The 21,655-nt window shown below is 49.0% G+C and overlaps 1 long non-coding RNA gene across 2 annotated transcripts; it reads left to right on the plus strand.

Annotated features, from left to right (window-relative positions):
• Window positions 1–10,535: 10,535 nt before the first annotated feature.
• On the plus strand, window positions 10,536–13,481 carry LOC124225062 (uncharacterized). 2 transcript variants are annotated; one of them, XR_006884984.1, is made up of 3 exons: window positions 10,536–10,595; window positions 11,628–11,843; window positions 12,957–13,481. It is a non-coding gene; the product is annotated as an uncharacterized LOC124225062 (long non-coding RNA). The 2 variants fall into 2 exon arrangements; XR_006884983.1 differs by lacking the exon at window positions 10,536–10,595 and adding an exon at window positions 11,413–11,547.
• The last annotated feature ends 8,174 nt before the right edge of the window (window positions 13,482–21,655 follow it).

Consider the following 21,655-nt stretch of genomic DNA (forward strand, 5'->3'; position numbering starts at 1 on the left):
CCGCTTAACCCTTGCGCTCCCGCTGTGGGGGAAGGGCAGCGTGCGGAGCCCCGGGCGGGTTTGGGGTCCTGGCCGGGGCGAGGATCTTCGGAAGGGCAAAGGGCTTGGGGTCAGAGGGTGCAGCTTGGGGAGGGGCCGGGCGGCGTGTTGCTGCGTTGTTTGAGGAGAAGCCTGGGCATTTGTAGCCATGCCCCGGAGTGGCTTGTGGCTGGGGGTGGGGGCTGGGATTTGGTGGGGGGGCGGAATCTTACTCCTGTCCTTAGATATGAGCTGTGACTTTTCCCTCAATGTCAAATAACGTGCAATGCAAACGAAGCTTTAGGGCCCCTTTCTGCGGAACATTCAGCTCCCTTTTATGCTTCCTCTGAGCTGAGACCGGGGCTCCGCATTTCCTCAGTGAATTTTCCCGACTGACCCCTCCAAGCTCAGGGACGGAAGCTCTGAGACCCAAAAGCAGGAATTGCAAAGGCCTTGAGGCTGGTACCGTTTTTTCCGGGTTCAAGGCCACGGTGGGAAGGCGCCCGTGGGTATCCTAGGCCTGGGATGATGTCAGATGAGGCGAGAATGTGGAGGGTTTCAAGAGTTCTGTTTTTGGCCCGTTTCAAATGCCTCCTCGAGACGTGAAGGGTCAGTCCAGAGTTTTGGAATGAGAGGCTCCGTTTTTGCCCACCCCAGGACCTTTGCACTGGCTGTTTCCTCCACTGCCTGGGACAGTCTCCCTCCTGACAGTCATCGGCTGGCTCCTTCACCTTCAGCAATGTGCTCAGAGGTCGCCACCTCAGTCAGGCCTTGATGTCCTTTTTAAAAATGCACCCCCCCCTTTCTCTCTTTCTTATTTTTTCTCCAAATGTGGATTGGATTGGAGCTAATCTTGGAATCTCGGTGGCTATAAACTCTGCTATGTTCAAAATTTGTATAATGCTGAGAATTCTCCAGTTTGCCCCTGTTCTGTGCTTTTGTCATGGGGACAGGCACGCATGACATGAAGGGTTCTGTTCTTGGGGTGTGTAATCCCGGAGGTTATGACACAGACACGGAACAGGTTTTGTGGCTGGTCCAGGAGGAGAAAAAGTGGGAGCTGCCACGAAGGAGCTGCCAAAAAGGTTTTCACCCATGATCCCTCACCCGGCCCTTAATTGAAGGGTTTTTTAATTTATGGTCCAGCCTGCTCATTGCCTCTCTCTGGCCGCTGGGCTCTCCTCTGCCTTCCATCTGGGCCCAGCAGCTTATCCAAGGCTGTGTCGTCTCCTAGGGTATCCACCGGGTACCAGTGGCTGTTTAAATTAAAACGAATTAAAATTAAATAAAATTAAAAACTCAGTTCCTCAGATGGCGCACTGGCCGCGTGTCAGTTGCTCAGCAGCCACACGCGTGGCTGGGGACGACCGCCTGCCCTGGGCAGGGCAGATCCAGAACATTCCTGTCACGGGAGAAAGTTGCACCGGACAGCACAGATCAGAGATTCTTAAAAAAGGAAAATTTTGGGTCCATGTAGAAATTGGAAGCGTTTTATAGCAGTGGTGCCGTGCTCACTGGTCGGGAGCCCCTGCCTGTGGGGTTGGAATCTTGGGTGCCCTCCAGGACGGGTGCTGACCCTGGCGTGCCCTGGCCTGGCCAGCAGGGGCACAGCCTCCTGGAGCCTGGGGAAGAGACGGGGGACACGGTAGATGGCAGAGGAGGAAGTGAAGATCTCCTGGCTTTGGAGTTGTTGGGGTCGGCCGGGAAATCCACAGTCTGGAGGAGACTTTGAGACAAGAGAGGTTCGCATGGCCAAAGCTTGCGACTCCCCAGGCCGGCCCTGGAGACCTCGGCCCCGGCCCCCCGGAGGCCCCAGGGTCACCTGGGTTGGGTGTGGACCGGGCAGAGGGCTCAAGAGAAAATCCTGGGGGCAGAGCGGGCTGTGGAGTGACAGCAAGGAGGTGGTGACAGGCTTCAACCCTCCCCCCCTTCTCTCCTCCATCCCCAGAACCTCCCAGAGACCCACGTGGGCGAGAAACAATAGCCACGTGACCCAAGTGAGGGAGAAGCTGCAGAAAGCCGCCAGGAGAGGAGCCTGGTGTGGAGACCGTGGAAGAATGACCGAGGGGAGGAGGACGGGGACGCTGGCCGGGCTGGGGGATGCTCGAGGCCGGGATGGCCCAGCTGCCCTGGCTCCCAGACGCCACATGAACCACCTTGAGCTTAGACCTGGCCCTGGGGGGCAGGGAATTTATTGAATTATCCAGAACTGGTTGGGGTTTGCCTTCTGCCACCTGGTGGAAACAGGCTTCTGTGGGTTCCCGGGACGGCTGTGACAGATGACCACACACCGGGGAGCTTAGAAGAGCAGAAATCTGTTCTCTCCCGTTCTGAAGGCCAGACGTCCAGACTCAAGGGTCAGTGGGGTCATGCTCCCTCCGGAGGCCCCAGGGGAGGGTCCTTCCGCCTCTCCCAGCACCTGGTGTGGCCGCCATCCTGGGCGCTCCTGGGCTGGGGGGCGGCATCATGTCAGCAGCTGTGTCCATCTCCCGTGGCCCTCTCCCCTGTGTGTGTCTGTGTCCAAACTTCCCTCTTCTTATAAGGACATCAGTCATTGGATTTAGGGCCACCCCACTCCAGTGTGACTGCATCTTTTTTTTTTTTCTTTTGAGGAAGATTAGCCCTGAGCTAACTGCTGCCAATCCTCTTTTTTTTTTTTTTGCTGAGGGAGACTGGCTCTGAGCTAACATCCTTGCCCATCTTCCTCTACTTTATATGTGGGACGCCTACCACAGCATGGCTTGCCAAGCGGTGCCATGTGTGCACCCGGGATCCGAACTGGTGAACCCGGGGCCACCAAGAATCGGAACATGTGCACTTAACTGCTGCACCACCGGGCCGGCCCCAGTGTGACCTCATCTTAACTAATTACCTCCACAATGACCCTATTTCCAAATAAGATGACTTTCCAAGGTAGCGGGGATCAGGCCATCAATGTGTCTTTGGGGGGGACACAATTCTACCCTCTACAGAGCTCAAAAGAGAAATTAAGTGACTAGAGCACTCGCTTAATCCTCCATGAATCCTGATAGTCCCCTTTTACAGAGGAGAAAACCGAGGCACAGAGAGGGTTACTGACCTACCCGGGGTCACACGGTTACTAGGCGGCTAAGCTAGGATTGGAAGCCAGGTCATCTCGCTCCGGGAGGTACCCTTATAACCCACACACCCTAAGGCCCGGATCTGAATTCGGTTCCCGCCACGGAACTGCCACGTCGTGGCGTTAATTCGGACCACCCCGTGGACCCAGGCTTGGAGGAAGATGCAAGACGTGGAAGATGCAGAAGTGGGTTTTGCATCTCCTGGGCCCAGCTTTCGCTTCTAAAGGCGTCCAGATGTATTAGTCAGCTCCTGCTGAGGAACAGGCTGTCCCCCAAGCTCAGCGGCTCGAAATGATACACGGTTATCATCTCCTGTGGGTTCTGGTGCTGAGGAATTTGGGGGCGTCTTCGCCGGTTCCACGTTGGGTGGCTGCTGAGCAATGATCTACGTTTCAGCCATTCTTTTCCACCTGCCTTCCAGAACTCAACCTAAAACTCTCTTCTCCGCGAGGCCGCGCCCCTGTCTGCTGCTCTCCTGAGTGATGTTGTCGTTTCATCTGGTTCTTTCTCGTCTGCTCTCCACGCGTGGCCAGGGGACAGCTGAGGGATGAGACGCGTCCATCCTCGTGCATTTTTTCCTCATGTGCTTATTTTCCTCCGATGTCTCTTTCTCAGCCTGGGGTCCAAGGTGGCTTGGCCTCCATCCCCCCATCAGGGGCTGAGGTTGTCATTTGAGGCCCAGCCAAGGCCGTTGCAGGCTGCCCAGGGCTTCCCAGCAAATTCCAAGGTGGCCAAGGGTTAATTCCAACGGCGTCAGCCCAATGAAAGCGGTGGCTTTGTCTCGGGGAGCCCCCCTAGGTGTGGGGAGACTGCAGAATGCCTTCCAGAGGGTCCTGGCCGTTTCCTGTACCGGGGGGTGGGTCGGGGACGACACATGACACAGGGGACCCCACAAATCTCTGAGCTGAATCTGTGGTCTCCGGCGCCCTCTCCTGGCGGAAAGTTCAATGCCAGGTTCATGGAGGTAAAGGTCACCCACTTTAGCACATGGTTCCACGATTTTTAGGAAATTTGCCCAAAGCCATCCCCACAATGAATTTTAGAAAACGTCCATCACCTCGGAAATGTCCCTCCTGTCCGTTTGGAATGGAATGGAATGTCCCTCCCATCCCTGGCTTTCCGTCTCCGACGGCATCTCCCTTTTCTAAAAATGTGATAGAAATGGACTCCTAACCGATGTGGTCTTTTGTGTCCGCCCTCTTTCACTGACATAATGTTTTTGAGGCTCGTCTGTGTTTCTTCGTGTATCAGCACTGCGTTCCTTTTTGTCGCCGATTAGTATTCCGTTGCAAGGATGGACCCCATTTCGCTGATCCGTTCCCCCGCCGATGGGCATCTAGGTTGTTTCCATTTGGGGCGGGTCTTGAGTAAAGCTGTCGTGAGCATCCGCGTACAGATCTGTGGGCTGGAATTTGCCTTCACGTCTCTGTGTGCATCCCTGAGAGTCGCCTCGGTGGGTGTGCTGTGATCAGGGGTCTGGCTTTTTCAGAAGCTGCCGGGCTGTTTCCCAGAGTGGCTGCACCGTCTTCCACTCCCACCCGCCGGGTAGGAGGCTCCCAGGGGCACCACATCCTCACGGTGGGAAAGCTTTTAAATTAGGGATTCACGTGGCTGTAACTTCTTTCTTCTGAGATGGGGTCTCCCGGTGGCCGGGAGCCAGCTGGCCTTTATCAGGGGCCAGGCTGTCCCACTCCGGGTCCATTTGTGCCCATCCTCTGAGACTGGACGCTGGGATCACAGAGACAAATGGGTCTGGGTCCTGGTGGTGGCTGGGGACCCTGTCTCTTTAGTTGATCTCTCTGTTTCTCCATCTTTCTATTATCTGCCACCTGTTGACACTTACAATGTCCCACCAAAGAAATACACTGGTGCATTGCTTCTAAACACAAAATAACACAATACAAATAAAATCCAAAGGGGCCGGCCGGGTGGTGCAGCGGTTAAGTTCACACGTTCCGCTTCTTGGCGGCCCGGAGTTTACCGGTTCGGATCCCGGGTGCGGACATGGCACCGCTTGGCAAGCCATGCTGTGGCAGGCGTCCCACGTATAAAGCAGAGGAAGATGGGCACAGATGTTAGCTCAGGGCCAGTCTTCCTCAGCAAAAAGAGGAGGATTGGCGGCAGTTAGCTCAGGGCCAATCTTCCTCAAAAAGAAGAAGAATAAGAAGAAGAAGAAGAAGAAAACCCGAAGATTTTAAATGAAAAATGACCATCAATGGCTGGGTTCTCAGTGGGGTTCCTCGGAGTCACTCACGTGTTCCTTTTTCCTTTTTCTTAGAATATTTACCATCATATCGTAAAGTCAGTGGTTCTTAATCTTGTGTGTGTGTCAGAATCACCTGGGCGCCTGTTAAGAACACAGATCACAGGGCCCTCAACCCCAAGAGTTTTTGAGGCAGGAGGTCCGGGGTGGGGCCCAAGAATGTGCGTTTCCAGCGAGCTCCCAGGTGGTTCTGATGCACTGTGGCCATCACAGTCGAGAACCGTCCTGTCCATTGATTTGCAGTGGTGGCCACCGTCGATCCCACATGATGATGGAAGGTCTAGCTCATCACACCAACCGCTGTCTCCTCATCCCCCCTCCTATTTTTTTTTGTTTTTTGAGGAAGATTGGCCGTGAGCTAACATCTGCTGCCAACCCTCCTCTTTTTGCTGAGGAAGACTGGCCCTGAGCTCACATCCATGCCCATCTTCCTCTACTTTATATGTGGGACACCCACCTCAGCATGGCTTGACAAGAGGTGCCATGTCCACACCCAGGACCCGAACCGTCGAACCCCAGGCTGCTGAAGCGGAACGTGCCCACTTAACCGCTGCGCCACCGGGCCGGCCCCTTCAGATGGCTTTTGAAGGCCCAGAGGGTCTTTGCCGCCCCTCTGATTAGAGTCCCTTTGCTCCACCCACACAGGCCGCCCCACTGTTCTTCAAATGCTACCACAGAGCCTTTGCACAGGCCGTTCCCTCCGTCTGGAACACTTTTCCTTGATATCATCGTGACTCACTCCCTCAAGGACCTCAGGTCTCAGCTCGAATGTCCCCTCCTCAGAGAGGCCTCCTGTGGCCCCCTCCCTGCGTAAAATGGCACCCCGACACCTGCCCCAGGCTCGCTCTCATCCCCCTATCTGGTTTTGTCTTCGCGGCACTTGTCACCATTGAACAGCAATGTATTAACTTGGAAAGAGGAAGCGAGAAGCATCGGAAACCATTGCAGAAGCCGTTACAACGGCTGCTTCTTGCCTGAGGCAGTCTCTGCCAGGGCGGCTGCGAAATGAGGGTGCGTCTCTGTCAACCGCGCCCCAACATTTGCCGGTGGGTCCCTGTCGTTCTGCTATGAGCGAGAGCCTTTCCTTCTCCCCTGTGAGTTTATTTATCTGTTTATCATCAGTGTGGACTCACAGATGCCCAAGCTGGCTTCTGAGCTTTTGGGACACGGCTCATTGCGTTTCCACTGCCCCCTGGCTTCCTGGCACAACTAGATGGTTCAGGTTCTGCCCGTCCTCCTCCTGTCCCAGCCCTGGAACCAGCGAGCATCTTTGTGAACCGGCCGATTTCCAGGCCCAAGCCGGGAGTTTGAGTTCAGTAGGCGGGGAGCGTCCAAGCCAGGGGATTCCTAGGAAAATGTGTTCTTTTCAAAAGCTTCCGGTGGGATAGAGTGACAGCAGAACCAGGAGGGTGATGGGTGTGATTATAAAAGGGTAAAGGATTTTTATAAAAATCCTTGTGGTGATGGAATCATTCTGTATCTTGACTGGTTACATAAACTGACCCAGGAGATCAAAATGGTATTGAACTTGGTACACACACACACACACACGCACACGCACTCACGCACAAATGAGTCTAAGTGAAAGGAACATCTGAATTAAGGTGGATGGATTGTCTCAACGTCGAGATCCTGGTTATGACATCGTACTACAGTTTTGCAAAATGTGACCAGTGGGGGAAACTGGGCAAAATGTAGAAGGGATCTTTCTGTATTATTTTCTGCATGTGAATTTACAAGCGTCTCAATAAAAATGTCATCGCTTTGACTAAGTTAATTAAAGAGATGCACTAATAGAAACGTAAGAAACCAGTGTCACAATGGGAAGGCCAATAACGTGAGAGGCTGTGAAGAGAAAATGCGACAATACGCTGGCGCAGCTTCCGAACGACGATTGCGTGGTGCTAAATGGATGAATTTCCTCGTCACTGTCCAATCTGCTTTACGGAAATAAACGTGAGGATAAAATTTGGGATGAAAAACGAAAAGAAAACATTTCTGGGTGATTCAGGGAAGCAGCCTTGTTTGGGATCTGTTTTCAATCACAAATAAGTCATTCTCAAATTCCTTCAAGGAGTCATCTTGCCGGTTACATTCTTGGAAAACACAGCAATAAAATCAGAGAAACGGGGGAAAAAAAGATGGAAGCACGTGGTTGCAAACAATTCAAATTGATCACTCATATTCGATCACCGGTTGGCTATCTATAAGCTTTGTAATGCAAACCAGGAAACAATTTGTGGGTAACTTTTTATTTGGATGTAATTTCAAGCTTACAGAAAAGTTGCAAGAATAGGGCCAAGAATTCCCGAATAGACCCTTCTCCAGTTTCCCCATCGTTAATATTTTGTGCCGTTCACTTTATCATTCTCTCTGTGTATATGTGAATATGTATATGTAAATTATGCCTATTTCCCCCCTTAACGCTGAGAGTCAATTACATTCCAGGCCCCTTCGTCTCAAAATACTTCAGTGGGTATTTCCAAAGGACAGCAACCCAGGTGGTTTTGAGGGTGACAGGGGCCCGCTGTGGTCATGCTTTTTCACCATTGAAAGAATGCTTTATATATTCTGGAAACTACTTTGCCAGTATCTGTCTCGCCAATGTGTTCTCCTTGTTGTCGCTTGCTGTCTTGTTTTCTTCACAGTGACATTCAAAGAGCCAATCTGTAACATTTTAATGACCTCTGTGATCTTTTCTTTGTCCCTTTTTGTGTCCTTACTAAGAGATCTTCACCGAACCCAAGGTCACAAAGATTTTTCTCATCCGTTTTCTTCTAGATGTTTTAACTGTTATATTCCGGGCTATGATTCATTCTGAATTGATTTGTGTACGCTACATTATGATGGAATTATTGATTCTGAATAGACAGATGGGAAGATCTGTGAGACTTTGCGATTCTCCCTCAATGAAACCTGTTCATTTCATGCAATTCCAACCCGCTCTCCCAGCACATCCTGGCCTCCATCCACCACACACCTGAACTTCTCCAGGTGTCTGAGACAGCAGCTCACAGCCAGGTACCTGCCCTCAGAGGCCCCAGCCCCTCCTCCGTCACCCTGAGCCAGCCCTTCAGCACCAGGAGCATCCTGCCTGGAACCTGGAAAAGGCTTGGCCTGGGCCCCTAGAAGGGCAGGGTGGAGCCTTCCCTGTGTGCGATGGGAACTGAACAGCGGTGCTGGGCCTGGGGGAGGCAGCAGGAGCCCACAGCCACTCCGCTGTCCACATTATAGCTATGTATTATATTTATTATAAATGCTTTTTATTATTTTGTTTGTCTTTCCCCACAGGCCTCGAAGAAGGATGAGGGCAAGGATTTTTGTGTCCCTGCCGTCTTCCCCAGTGCACAGAACAGAGTCTGGGATCCAGAAGATGCTTAATGAGCATTTACTGGAGGAATTCCGGGAAAGCATGTAGTCAAGGCAAAAAACAAAAATAGTCACAGACGTGAAAATATGAGCTAGGTCGCCATCCAGTGGCCACGACAGGATGCTACAACGCATTTATTACTAAGAAAAGCCACATGTAGAGAAACGCATAACGTATGATCCCATTTCTGGAAGAAATAGATTCCAGCATTGGGAATATATTTTTATAGAAGTGTGTTGGCAGGAGGAAAGTGTTGGGGGAAATAAGCATTTATTGCTCACGTGACCTTTGACGCTTACGGGGTAACCTGAGCGCTCCGGGCCTGCGCGCGAGGCCACGCCCCCTGGGCGGATCCAGTCTCAGCCACGCCCACAGCGCTGTTCCAGCGCCAGGCGCGCCGCTGGGTCCAATCGCGTTCAAGTGGGCGGGGACTAGCGCTTCTACGCTCAGCGATTGGAGGACGCAGCTCGCCCCTCCCATCCTTGAGGCTCTACCAATCCCAAACCCCGGACCTGCCGCGTCTTCCGTTCCCTGGCAGCCCCGGAAGCGGAAGCGCAGATCCGGGAGTTCGCAGCGGTGGCGGCGGCGGGTGGCAGCCGCCCGCCGCTCTCGAGGGCGGTTGTCTCTGTGTCCACCACAGGGCAAGGCCCCGCCTCTGCTCAGCGGACAGGGCTGGGCAAGGGGAGGGTGGTTCCGGGGATAGGTCAAAGGGCAGGGCATAGTTCAAAGGGCAGGGGGCGTGGTTATTTAAAAGGCGAATGCCTTGCTCCAGCTCGGGCGGAGGCCGGTGGGACGAGGCTGGTCCTCGGTGGTCTTGGTTGGGGGTGCAGGGCGTTCTGGCCCGCTGGACCTTAGGGCCAGGGCCAGACCCAGACCCACTGAAGGATTTGGGGGAAGGCTGGGTGTAGGTGAAATGGAAATGCAGCCTGGTTTCCGTGGGCTCAGAGCAAAGCACGGCCACGTGCAAAGGGGTCACCGTCGGGTCTGGACGGCGGGCTACACCCAGGTCCCGTTTCCTTGGGAAGCGCAGAGATAAGACAGATGGGGATTGTTGTGTCCGGAAACCCCTTATCTGAGCCCTGCACCTGGGTTGGAGAGGGAGCGAGTCTTCAGCTGTCCCAGGCGGGAGGGGGACGTGGACACCTGCCTGATCGACTTCCATCAGAGGGTGTGCTCTTAAGGGACAGAGGTTCCAGCGAGTTGGAAAGCAGGATCGGCTCCGAGAAAAGGGGTTGTTTTGACATCTTAGAGCTGCCGAGCGCCCTTGGAGGAAACACTGTTTCCACTTCATTTTGCAGCCGGCTCTGTCCTCCCAGCCTGATGAAGGTCACGGCTCTGACTTATCTTCCCAGCTGACTTTGACTGTCTCGCTGGTATCCCGTGCTTTTCTGCTCAGCTGGGCGCCAGCCTTGGGTTCCCCGCCCCGACCCCCAGCCGTCATCAGCCCTCGAGTGAGATTAGGCACGTTACTAAGCCTCTAAGAACCTCAGTTTTGTAGGGGAGGAAGACATTTCCTCTTCCCAAATGTGGGTTCGTCTGGCTGGAGAACGAATTAAATTCACATGAGACAGAATAGCAAGAGAAAATTAAACAAAGATTTATGAGGAACCATGACCCGGGGCCTTTCTTCCCGAAGGAAGAAAGGGCACCGAAGAAGTGGGGTGCACAGAGTGGTTATAAACCCCCAAACAGGGTGTTTCACATGTGATTGAAATGTCCCTCCCACGATAGTCACAAGATTGCCCTGTCGGCACAGCACTTGATGGACACAGCAGGTAGTGGTCTGCTGTCTCGGTGGGTGTAGCAGGAGGCAAGTTGATTGTCTGGAGGTGGGCGGTCACAGGTGAGCGCAGCAATCAGTTCCTTCCCTAAGGACAGATGCTTAATCCTTAAAGAAATGCCAAAGTTGGGAGGGGGAGGGAAGTCGGTTACAGGAGGTTACCGGACAAGCACAATAAAATGGAGATTTAAGTCCTTGCCTTTGGTATTGATTAAGAGTTTCTAGAGAGAAGGTCATCTCCTTTCTTCTTCCTGGTACTGAGAGGGAGGCACCTGTACAGATAGAGATTTACCTTACAAATGTAAATGTGTCCTAACAAAGGGCAAGTTCCATTCCTCAAAGCCTCCTTCCCTGTCCCAGTTTATCAAAAGCGATCAGCCTCAAATAATCCTGATGCCAAAGAGACATATCTTGGGGTGGCCAATTCCAGTCCCCCACAGTTTCCACCTCGGTAAAGGTGCATCTCACTACCTGCCTTTGGCAAGTGACAAGTGCGATCTAAAGTGCTGATTCATTGTGAATGTCGGCTGATCATCATATTAAAGTCTTGGGCAATTGAAGTGCAGGCGGCAGAATGACAGTGGTGATGACTGTGGACTTTGGAGAAAAAGACTCCGGGATGGAATAAAGGAGCCGCAGTTGTTTTTGCTGCCATGTCTGATTTCGCAGAGTGAATTCTTGCAAGTTTCAGTGTTACCTACAAGCTGTGATTTTTGTGGTGTTTTTTTCTTTTCTTTTCTTTTTTTCTTTTTTGAGGAAGATTAGCCCTGAGCTAACTGCTGCCAATCCTCCTCTTTTCGCTGAGGAAGACTGGCCCTGAGCTCACATCTGTGCCCATCTTCCTCTACTTTATATGTGGGACGCCTGCCACAGCATGGCTTGCCAAGTGGTGCCATGTCCGCACCCGGGATCCGAACCGGGGAACGCCGGGCAGCCGAGAAGCAGGACATGCAAACTTAACCTCTGTGCCACTGGGCCGGCCCCTGAGGCGTAAATGCTTTTCTGTTGACCGGAGGTCAGTTTCTCAGGAGAACAGGAACCGTGAGCAATGCCTTGTAACCACTGATCCCTAACTCCTGCCGTGTCGTTTTACAGCTGACCCTTTACCAGCGTTCCTGTCGTGCTGATTAAGGATGAAGACAAAGATAGACTGACCCCAGGGGTCGGACCACCAGACCAGGTCTGCAGACCCTGTTTTTGGCCACCAGTCACTATGGGATTTGGAGTGACGCCAGCATCCTGGGGCTTCGGCCCTCCCCCTTGGGAACACCCCCCAGGACTCCTTCCTCGTGCTTCTCCGGCCTGCAGACCGTAAGTGGGCGAAATAAACTCCACCTTCCCTCGAACCTGTGATGGTCACTGGTTTCTTCCAGGTCCGCAGCTCGGTGTCTCTTTACAGAGAGCTGGTTCATAAACGTACATCACCTGTCAGCCTTCAGCCGAACGGCAAGGTTAGCCCAGGAGAAGCGGAGAATTGCAATTTTGGGTACACAGATTTAGCTAGAAACACAAACAGTGGCCCGATGACAGAGGCGGACTCAGGGTTTTATGGGGGTGAAAAGGGAAGATGAGGTAAGTGATTTTAAAGGCGAGCATTGGTGCCGAGAAGCCAGGCTGGGTTTCTGCTTCGCTGACTGCTCAGGCGAGGGGTCCCCAGGCAAAAGTGCATTTTACCAGTTCCTTCAAACAGGATATTCTCGGTCTTGCTGACTTCTTAGGATGCTGGCCGTTTGGCCCAGTTCAGAGGTTCAGACAACAGGACGTGCAAGGCAGTCCCTGAAATGGCTGCCCTGGTGTCGTTTTCACACATCTTACACCCCATTATGAAGGCTCAGGAAGCCACCCATTGAGATGAAAGAGCTGTAGGATTTATCTCTAGTTGAACCCCAAAGCAAGGTGTACTGCAATGTATATACCATGTTACCTTTTTGTGACAAAGTGTCAACCTTTAAAAATCGGAAACCAGGGGACCTTGCCAGGTGGCGCAGCGGTTAAGGGCACACGTTCTGCTTTGGCATCCTGGGTTTCACTGGGTTGAAGCCCGGGTGAGGACATGGCACCACTCGTCAAGCCATGCTGTGGCAGGCGTCCCACATATAAAGTAGAGGAAGATGGGCACGGATGTGAGCTCAGGGCCAGTCTTCCTCAGCAAAAAAAGAGGAGGATTGGCAGCAGACATTAGCTCAGGGCCAATCTTCCTTAAAAAAAAAAAAATCAGAAACCAGTTCAAGAGAAACAACATTTATTTGGGATCAAAGAATCGCAATTTGGGGAGTATAGATTGAGGCAGACCCCCAAATAGTGTCTCTGTCACAGGAGACGGTCTCAGGGCTTTTATGGGAAAAAGGGAGGAAGACGAGGTGAGTTGTAGTGAAGACGAGTTCATTGGCGCTGGATGAGCAAGGCTGGGTTTCTGCTTCATAGATTGGCCTGAGACTCGGTCACCAGCAAAGCCCATTCATCAGCCCCTACAGACACGGTGTTCTCGTCCCTCCTGACTTCTCGGAACCGTGGTGGTTTGGGCCAGTTTGGAAGATGAAGAAAACAAGAGGAGGCCAGGCAGTTCCCCGGGAATGGCTCCTCGCGTGTCATCTTGCACAAAAGGGGAACAAGGCACATCGTGTAGGTGAACTTGCTACTTTTTATGTGAGTGCCGACCAGCTGTGCAGGAAACTAAGGAGGTTGGTAAGTGGGGGGTCCGAGCCGAGAGAACACGGGGCTAGAGGACACGCTCCGGGCAAGTGTCATCTTTCTAAATTCCAGGCTGACTTTCTGAGTTGCAGCATTCATTAGTCATTCATGGAACGAAAAAAATACGAACCATATTTTTAAACAGTGTACGAATCAAAAGTAATTTATTTTTAATTGGAAGTTAGTTTTCTACATAGGAAAGCATCCCAAAATGTGTTCCCCCTAATTTTTATTAACGTGAATAAAACCTGTCTGCCAACCATAGAAAATGTGTTTATAATTACGTTTATAATTAAAGCGGTCAGTGATGTTGGAGTTTCTCCTTTTACTCGATCTCGGGTTGGAGGCTGTTTTCTGAAATGAACAGTCAGATGAAAGGCTCTGGGTGTTTTGGGTTAATTCACTCAGCGTATTGAGTTTTCAGGCCCAACCCACATTTATTTAAGCTTTTATTGCCTTCTCTTAAATCAGTTAAAATGGGGGTTCACTTGCCTTGGGGATATCACAGACTTTGGTATTTCAGAATTTTCTAGAGCCTGTGAAGCCAGTCGTCAGCAGTGACTCCATTTTGTTCAAAATATGAAACCGTGCTGACCTGACTGACTTGCCAAAAGGGAATTATTTGCTGAAAAAGAACTTGCTGAAGGACTGTGCAAAAATATACTTTTTCTGGTAGGAGCCAGGCATCCTTGAGTAAGCCAGTGAAGGGAAAAGTAAATTGATGTCACCGGTGACAACCGATAACCACCGTATGGACGGGAGAGGGGGTGTTTGACCTGAGCTCATCGGGCCACGCTGAGGTGGTGTCCCACACGCCACAACCAGAAGGACCCACAACTAAAATTATGCAGCTATGTACTGGGGGGCTTTGGGGAGAAAAAGGAAAAAAAAATAAAAGAAAAAAAAGATTATGATAGTTAACAACCTTGTGAAATTACAGTTGTACATCATTATTAGTCATGTTGTGGGTACACCACTTCACCCTTAGTGCCCTCCCCCCAGCACCCCTTTCCCCTGGCAACCACCAATCAGTTCTCTTTGTCCATATGTTAACTACCACCTATGAGTGGAGTCATACAGAGTTCATCTTTCTCTGTCTGGCTTATTTCACTCAACATAATACCCTCAAGGTCCATCCATGTTGTTGTGAATGGGACGACTTTGTCCTTTTTGATGGCTGAGTAGTATTCCATTGTGTATATATACCACATCTTCTTTATCCAGTCATCAGTTGCTGGGCACTTAGGTTGGTTCCATGTCTTGTCTATTGTGAATAATGCTGCGATGAACATAGGGATGCATGGGACTCTTGGAATTGCTGATTTCAGGTTCTTAGGATAGATACCCAGTAGTGGGATGGCTGGGTCATAAGGTATTTCTATTTTTAATTTTTTGAGGAATATCCATACTGTTTTCCATAGTGGCTGCACCAGTTTGCATTCCCACCAACAGTGTATGAGGGTTCCTTTTTCTCCACAACCTCTCCAACATTTGTCACTCTTGGTTTTGGATATGTTTGCCATTCTAACAGGTGTAAGGTGATATCTTGATAAGGAAATGCTTTGCATTTCCCTGATGATTAGTGATGATGAGCACCTTTTCATGTGTCTATTGGCCATCTGTATATCTTCTTTGGAGAAATGTCTGTTCATGTCCCCTGCCCATTTTGTGATTGGGTTGTTTGATATTTTGTTGTTGAGCTGTGTGAGTTCATTATATAGTGTGGAGATTAACCCTTTGCCGGATAAATAACTTGTAAATATTTTTTCCCAGTTAGTGGGCTGTTTTTTTGTTTGAATCCTGTTTTCCCTTGCCTTGAAGAGGCTCTTTAGTCTGATGAAGTCCCATTTGTTTATTCTTTCTATTGTTTCCCTCATCTGAGGAGTTATGGTGTCCAAAAAGATTCTTTTGAAGCTGATGTCAAAGAGTGTACTGCCTATATTCTCTTCTAGAAGACTTATTGTTTCAGGGCTGATCTTTAGGTCTTTGATCCATTTTGAGTTTGTTTTTGTGAATGGTGAAAAAGAATGGTTGATTTTCATTCTTTTACATGTGACTGTCCAGTTTTCCCAGCACCATTTGTTGAAGAGACTTTCTTTCCTCCATTGTAGGCCCTCAGCTCCTTTGTCAAAGATTAGCTGTCCATAGATGTGTGGTTTTATCTCTGGGCTTTCAATTCTGTTCCATTGATCTGTGCACCTGTTTTTGTAGCAGTACCATGCTGTTTTGATTACTGTAGCTTTGTAGTATGTTTTGAAGTCAGGGATTGTGATACCTCCCGTTTTCCTCTTTTTTCTCAGGATTGCTTTAGCAATTCGGGGTCTTTTGTTGCCCCATATGAATTTTAGGATTCTTTGTTCTAATTCTGTAAAGAATGTCATTGGGATTCCGATTGGGACGGCGTTGAATCTGTAGATTGCTTTAGGTAGAACGGACATTTTAACTGTGTTTATTCTTCCAATCCATGTGCCTGGAATGTCTTTCCATCTCTTTATGTAAAGACGACTGGCTTTTAATGCTCAAGAGGACACTTTTCTGGCTGCTGCTGGAACCTGTGTTCCCCTAATTGCAATTCGAAGACCCCGGAGAAATGCGAGGTCATTAAGGAAATGGGTTTGTCCACACACACCACACACTGTCTCTACCCAGGTGGGTGATGTCACTTTTGAACTGGGCTTTGATGTTGTCGTGTTGATCTCCTTTCAAGAAATATGCTTCCTCCTATAGGTAAGAACGCTCTGGGGTCAGCCCCGTAGTGTGGTGGTTAAGTTTGGCACGCTCCACTTCAGCAGCCCGGGTTCACAGGTTTGGATCTCGGGCATGGGTCTACACCGCTCATCAGCCATGCTGTGGCGATGACCCACATAAGAAATAGAGGAAGAGTGGCACAGATGTTAGCTTAGGGCTCATCTCCCTCAACTAAAAAGAGAGGGAGATCGGCAACAGATGTTAGCTCAGACTGAATCTTCCTCAGCAAAAAAAAAAAAAAAAAAAAAAGAACTTTTGCCTTAGAAATGGCCTGGGCAACCAATCACGTAGAACCAAGAAGTAGCAGTTGTTGTCAGCACCAATTGCAAACCTTGCCAAGCAACCTGTGTAATGTGGAGTCAGACAAAAGAGAGAGGACCCCTGAAAGAGAAAGGCAAAATGGACTCTGTGTGGCCAACTGGGACCTAAAGTAAAACAGAGTCAAGTGGCCACGCCAGGGCCGTGTGCAGTCGCATAGTCTGTGCTCAGAAAACCATGGCTTGGACCTGGACCTGAGCATTCCCGCCTGACAGACGGCCAGAAGCCTGAGGGAGGTGATTCGAGGACACCAGGATCTGTCAGGGAGACCAAGGAATCGGGCGGCTTGCAGATCATCCTGTGTGGTCAGTGGTTTCTGCCTTCATGAGCCCCGCCCTCCCGGAGCGGACTTTCCATTTGTTCTGAAGGCCGCGTCTCCCCAGTCTGGTTTGCAAAGGGTGTGAGCTGATAAACCAACGGCAGACAATAGGCTGTCCTGGGGTGTGAGGGAGCCATGTGGTGTAAACCTAATTCGGCCTGACCTGGTTTTTCCAAAAGGGCCTGATGTCGCCAGTGAGCATGCATTGTGGATCTGCTTTAAGCATTTGCTGTGCCCCAAAGACAAGAACAATGCTCTTAAGATAAAGAAAGATGCAGCCTCCCCCTCGTTGGCATTTCCTTAAGGATAAACATCTCTCCCAGGCTGGGAATGGCCCGCTGTGCCCACCCGGCTGTGTCCATCCAGACAGCAGACCTGCCGCCTGCTGTGTGAACAGCTGTGCTGTGCCGGCTCAGCGACCTCGTGACTTTTGTAAAAGGGACATTCCAGTCACATGCGATGGGTGCTCTTTGTTCCAACACTGCATATGACTGCTCTGCACATCCACTTTTTTGGTGCCCTTCCTTTTGTGGGGAAGGAGGGCCCCGGGCTAGGCTGGCCTTCAGATCTGGCTCATAATAAACTCACCCCAATTTTGATTTACAAGTTGGTTATGGATTATTTTCGTCGACAGAGCAATAAAGCTTTCCTAACTAAATTCCTCTATTCCAGATGTCTCTATGTGATGCGGGGTCAGTGAGCTGAGGAGTCGAAAGAAAAATTTCTTGGACTCTCAAGGTCTGGCAGTAGTGCTCTTTTATTTAGAAAATAGTGTGGAACAGCATGGGGACAGGACCCATGGGCAGTCAGAGCTGCTGCATGGGGACAGGAGTCATGGGCAGGAGGAGCTGCTGCTGCAAACATGGGTTGAGGGTAGGGCTAAATTGAAGGCATAGGTATGTGAGTTGTCTCTTTACAAGACAAAGGAAAGAATATGTCAAAAAAAGTTCTTAAAATGGTATCAGTACAGGTGGGGTCTGGTTATTGGATGGTCTTATAGCTTTTAGATAAGAATCAAACCAGATTAAGTAAATGGCAGAAGCCACCACCTTAAATATTATCTTCAGCTAGAGACAAAGGAGGATGTTGGTGGTGGGGGGAGTCAGCTACATGAGGTCACCAGACAAGCACAATAAACAACACTTAAGTCCTTGCCGTCCCCATTAAGAGTCTCTAGAGATAAGGTCGTCCCCCCTTCCTCCTGGTGCAGAGAGGGAAACACCCACAGATGGAGACTTCCTTCACAAATGCAAATGTCTCTCATCAAAGGGCAAGCAAACTCCACTCCTCAGAGCCTCCTTCCCGTCTGCAGTTTTTAACAGTAACCAGCCTAAAATAATCCTCATCATATGGACAGTGATTCCTCTCTTTGTGCCTTTACAAACCTGGCCCCCAGGGGGTACCGGTACGTACCCTAGGCCCGAGGAGCCTAGAGGGACCTTGGAGTGAATGGGGAAGGCTGACCTTTTTAATTTGGCTTTAAATTGGAAAGAATTGTGTTTATCAAGTCTGAACAAACTGCTTGATAGAGAAATGAGAGACTGAACGTGTTCAGCTCTGAAGAAAAGGGACACTAGCTCCTCCCGGCCTTTACCAAAAGGCACCCTTAGGTGACTAAGGACCTCAGCGGGAGTGTCAGAGGATCAATCCTCGCGACGTGCAGCAGTCCCATAGGGAACTCCACTCTCATTCATGGTAATTAATTACAGGCTCGTCTGGGGACGCGCACATAAGGGCTGGTCATGCACGCTCCGAGCTCCCACGGCGGGGTTAAACTGCCAGCGGGAGAAACTGAGGCATGTAAGAGAGTGTTTACGACCTTTCTATAGGGAGTAACACTCACAAGCAGCACACTTCTGACCCATTACATTGTCCTTAGAAGTTGTTCGGACTTTATAACAAAATAAAAGAGAAGTGGGAAATTGAGCTTCTAAAACAGCCTGGTCAGTTCCTGAATGGGCAGCCTTTCCTCCGGACTCCAGTTGGCTTTATGCTGTGATTGCAATTGCTTAACAAAGGGGGATCCCAAGCCAGATTGCTAAGACTAAATGAAAGAGAGAAAGAGGAAAAAACTGGGAAAACAAGTTTTTCCACCGTGGTCTGCTATGAGCACACCTAACTCAGAAATCTAAGGAAAATCTTTGTCGTATGTGTCTGTGTGTGTCTATATGCACGTTACAAATGTGTGGCATTTTACCTCCGGGTGGTACAATTTCTAAAGAGCTCTATTCCCTTCACTTAAAGTAAGCACTTACAAAAAGTTTTTCTAACTAGAACTAATCCAAACGTCTTTTAGGTTAACATGATATAAATTAATCTTTGGTAACTGAAAGCTTATTTAAATTTGTTGGTTTGATTGAAAAGACATGTCCTCGAGAGTTAGCCCTGGGTATGATGCAAGCATGCGGCCTGGGTTTACTAGTTAGGGGGGAAAAAACCAAAAAAAAGCTCATGTTATCCCTGTTACAAATTTGTCAGCATAATAACTTAGAATGGTAGCCAATTTTGCCTAATGTCTCGTGAAGTTTTGAGGGCAATCTAAACATCACTACTGGGAACAAATGATTTAGATATAAATAAAATAAGAGTTTATAGACACACTTTTCACAATAATTATAGTTTATGGCATGTGTATTGAAAATAACTGTCAAAATCTCTTTGATAACTTGAAATTTTGAAGTTTTGCTAGGTTAATTTAAATGATGAAGATTCCTTAAGTACCCAGATGATCTCTAAAGAAGATAGAGTATTGGACATTAATTATTAAATGTAAGTTTATCCACTTTTGGTTTCTTATTGCAGAAAAGCTAAAAGAGTTTGTTTTTTTTACTGTAAAGTGGCATGTTTCTGGAAATTATGAAGAGTGTTTAGAATGCTGAGATAAAAGACAGCTTACAATTGCCTACCTTTTTAGTGTTTACTAGGGTCTGTTAAAGGGCAAAGAGTTCTAATATGTGTGATTAAAGCTACCAGAAATTAATAAGGAAAACATATTTGTATTTGAGGAAAGTAAGGTGTAAGTTTTCAGTAAAGGAGGTATAAAGAACGGACATGTTTTGTTTGGTTGGTTAAGAAAAATAAAATTTGTCCTAAAGTATTTGCAGGGGAAAAGAAAGGCAGGGGACAAATTCTGAATGTAAAAGAAAGTTCTGGAAGGTTTGTGAAAGAGAAATTCTGAAAAGAGTTTTACACATAGTCAAGCTGGCTAAGATTGAAATGAATCTAATTAACTAAATGGGTTTTAAGATGAAAAAGTAAACTGATACCAAAGTTAGAATTTCACTTTCTCTCTTAAAAGGATCATTTTCTTAAATTCTTAGTCTGCTCTTGATAAGGAGGTTATAAAAGGTTTTTCCATGATGTAATGTATCCAGAATTTGAAATATGATGTACATCCAAAAAAAAAAATTAAAAAAAAAAGTTTTTCCTTCTAAGTTTACCTAAAGGACAGAAGATTGATGTTTTGGTAAGATAATTTCCTGTGTACAAAAAGACAGAGGTTTCTCTATTAAGGTTTTTGCCGTTTCTCTTGTCACTTTGGTTAAATATTATTCAAAGCATTGTTTCAGTGACCCTTGTTTCACCATGACAAGATCAGCAACCTCTTGATCTTGTTTCAATAAGTGTTTTACGACCTTTTGATATTTTTGACAAGCTTCTCTCTCTCAAAAAAAATTCAAGTCCTGAATAAAGGCTTTCCTTTGACCCGGAGGAAGGAAGAGAATTTCTCTGAGGATTTTCAGAGGGCCCCTGGGACTTCTCAGAGAAGTTTGTTCTCTCTTCCTGTGAAGGACGGATACTCGTTAGGTTCGTTTGGTGCTAAACTGCATGAGAAGCATTGTCAAGTAAGTGATGACAAACCTTAGGTTCTATTGTGCAGGTAAATATTACTCACTATTTTAACCCTGCTACGTTGCTTCCAACATCACAAGGGGAGAAGACCACGCTTGCATTCTATTGTTTAATTTGGTTTACAGATGGGTCTTACTTAAACCATAAGCAAGGATGTTATCAAGCTGGAGATGCTGTCCAGCCTTGAATGCCTGCTACTTTCTGTTAACTCTGCTAACCCAGTAAAAAGATTTCCTTGAATAAGCTCAGGAAATTGCTACGGAAGAAAAATAAAATAAAATAAAATAAATATATATTGGTTGCATCAACGAAAATAACCCATAACCAATCTATAAATGAAAATTTGGGAGAGTTTATTCTGAGCTAAAATGTGAGAACCATGGCCCAGGGTCTTTCCTCCCAAAAGAAGCAAGGGCACTGAAGAAGTGGGGTGCACAGAGTGGTTATACACCCCCAAACAGGATGTTTCACATATGATTGAAACGTCCCTTTTACAATAGTGACAAGGCTGCTCTGTGGGCACAGCGCTTGATGGAAACAGCAGATAGGCCTGCTGTCTTGGTGCACACAGCAGGGTGGCAGGTCTGTTGCCTCGAGCTGGGCGGTCACAGGTGAGCGGCTGCAATCAGTTTCCAGCCTAAGGAAAGATGCTTAATCTTTAAGGAGATGCCCGCGTTGGGAGGGGGAGTTGCACCTTTATCTTAAGGCCATTTGTTCTGGCCATAGTAAACGTTTTAAAGCAGATATGCAATGCCGTGCTCAATGGCCACAGTCAGGCCCTTTTGGAAAAAACAAAGTCAGGCCCAATTAGGTTTATACCAAATGGCTTCCTCATATACTCCAATATATCCTTCTTTTTTTTTTTTTTCTGTGACAGCCAGCTAACGGGAGGCCACCACCTTAGGCTTAGGCTTCCCTCCCATGGGTGTGGCAACCGCAGGTCGGGGTTGGCCTCTGCCCTAGCCTTCCCTGCACCCAGCCTGGCCAGTCCCACCCTCTGAAGCCCAGGGGGAAACCTGCACCTGTGGGGGACAGGCAGGCCCCGCTGTGCACAGGCTCCAGATCCACTCCACGCCCCTTTCTGGGTATTGGCTCCTGTGGGCGGGGACAGTCAAGCCTGTCTGGCTTGAAGCCAAGCCCTGAGCCCCAAGGCTGGGCCACCCAACTGCAGCGCCAGGACCCGGGTCCCCATGAG

This window comes from Equus quagga, chromosome 14, assembly GCF_021613505.1.
Source record: "Equus quagga isolate Etosha38 chromosome 14, UCLA_HA_Equagga_1.0, whole genome shotgun sequence".
NCBI lineage: Eukaryota > Metazoa > Chordata > Mammalia > Perissodactyla > Equidae > Equus > Equus quagga.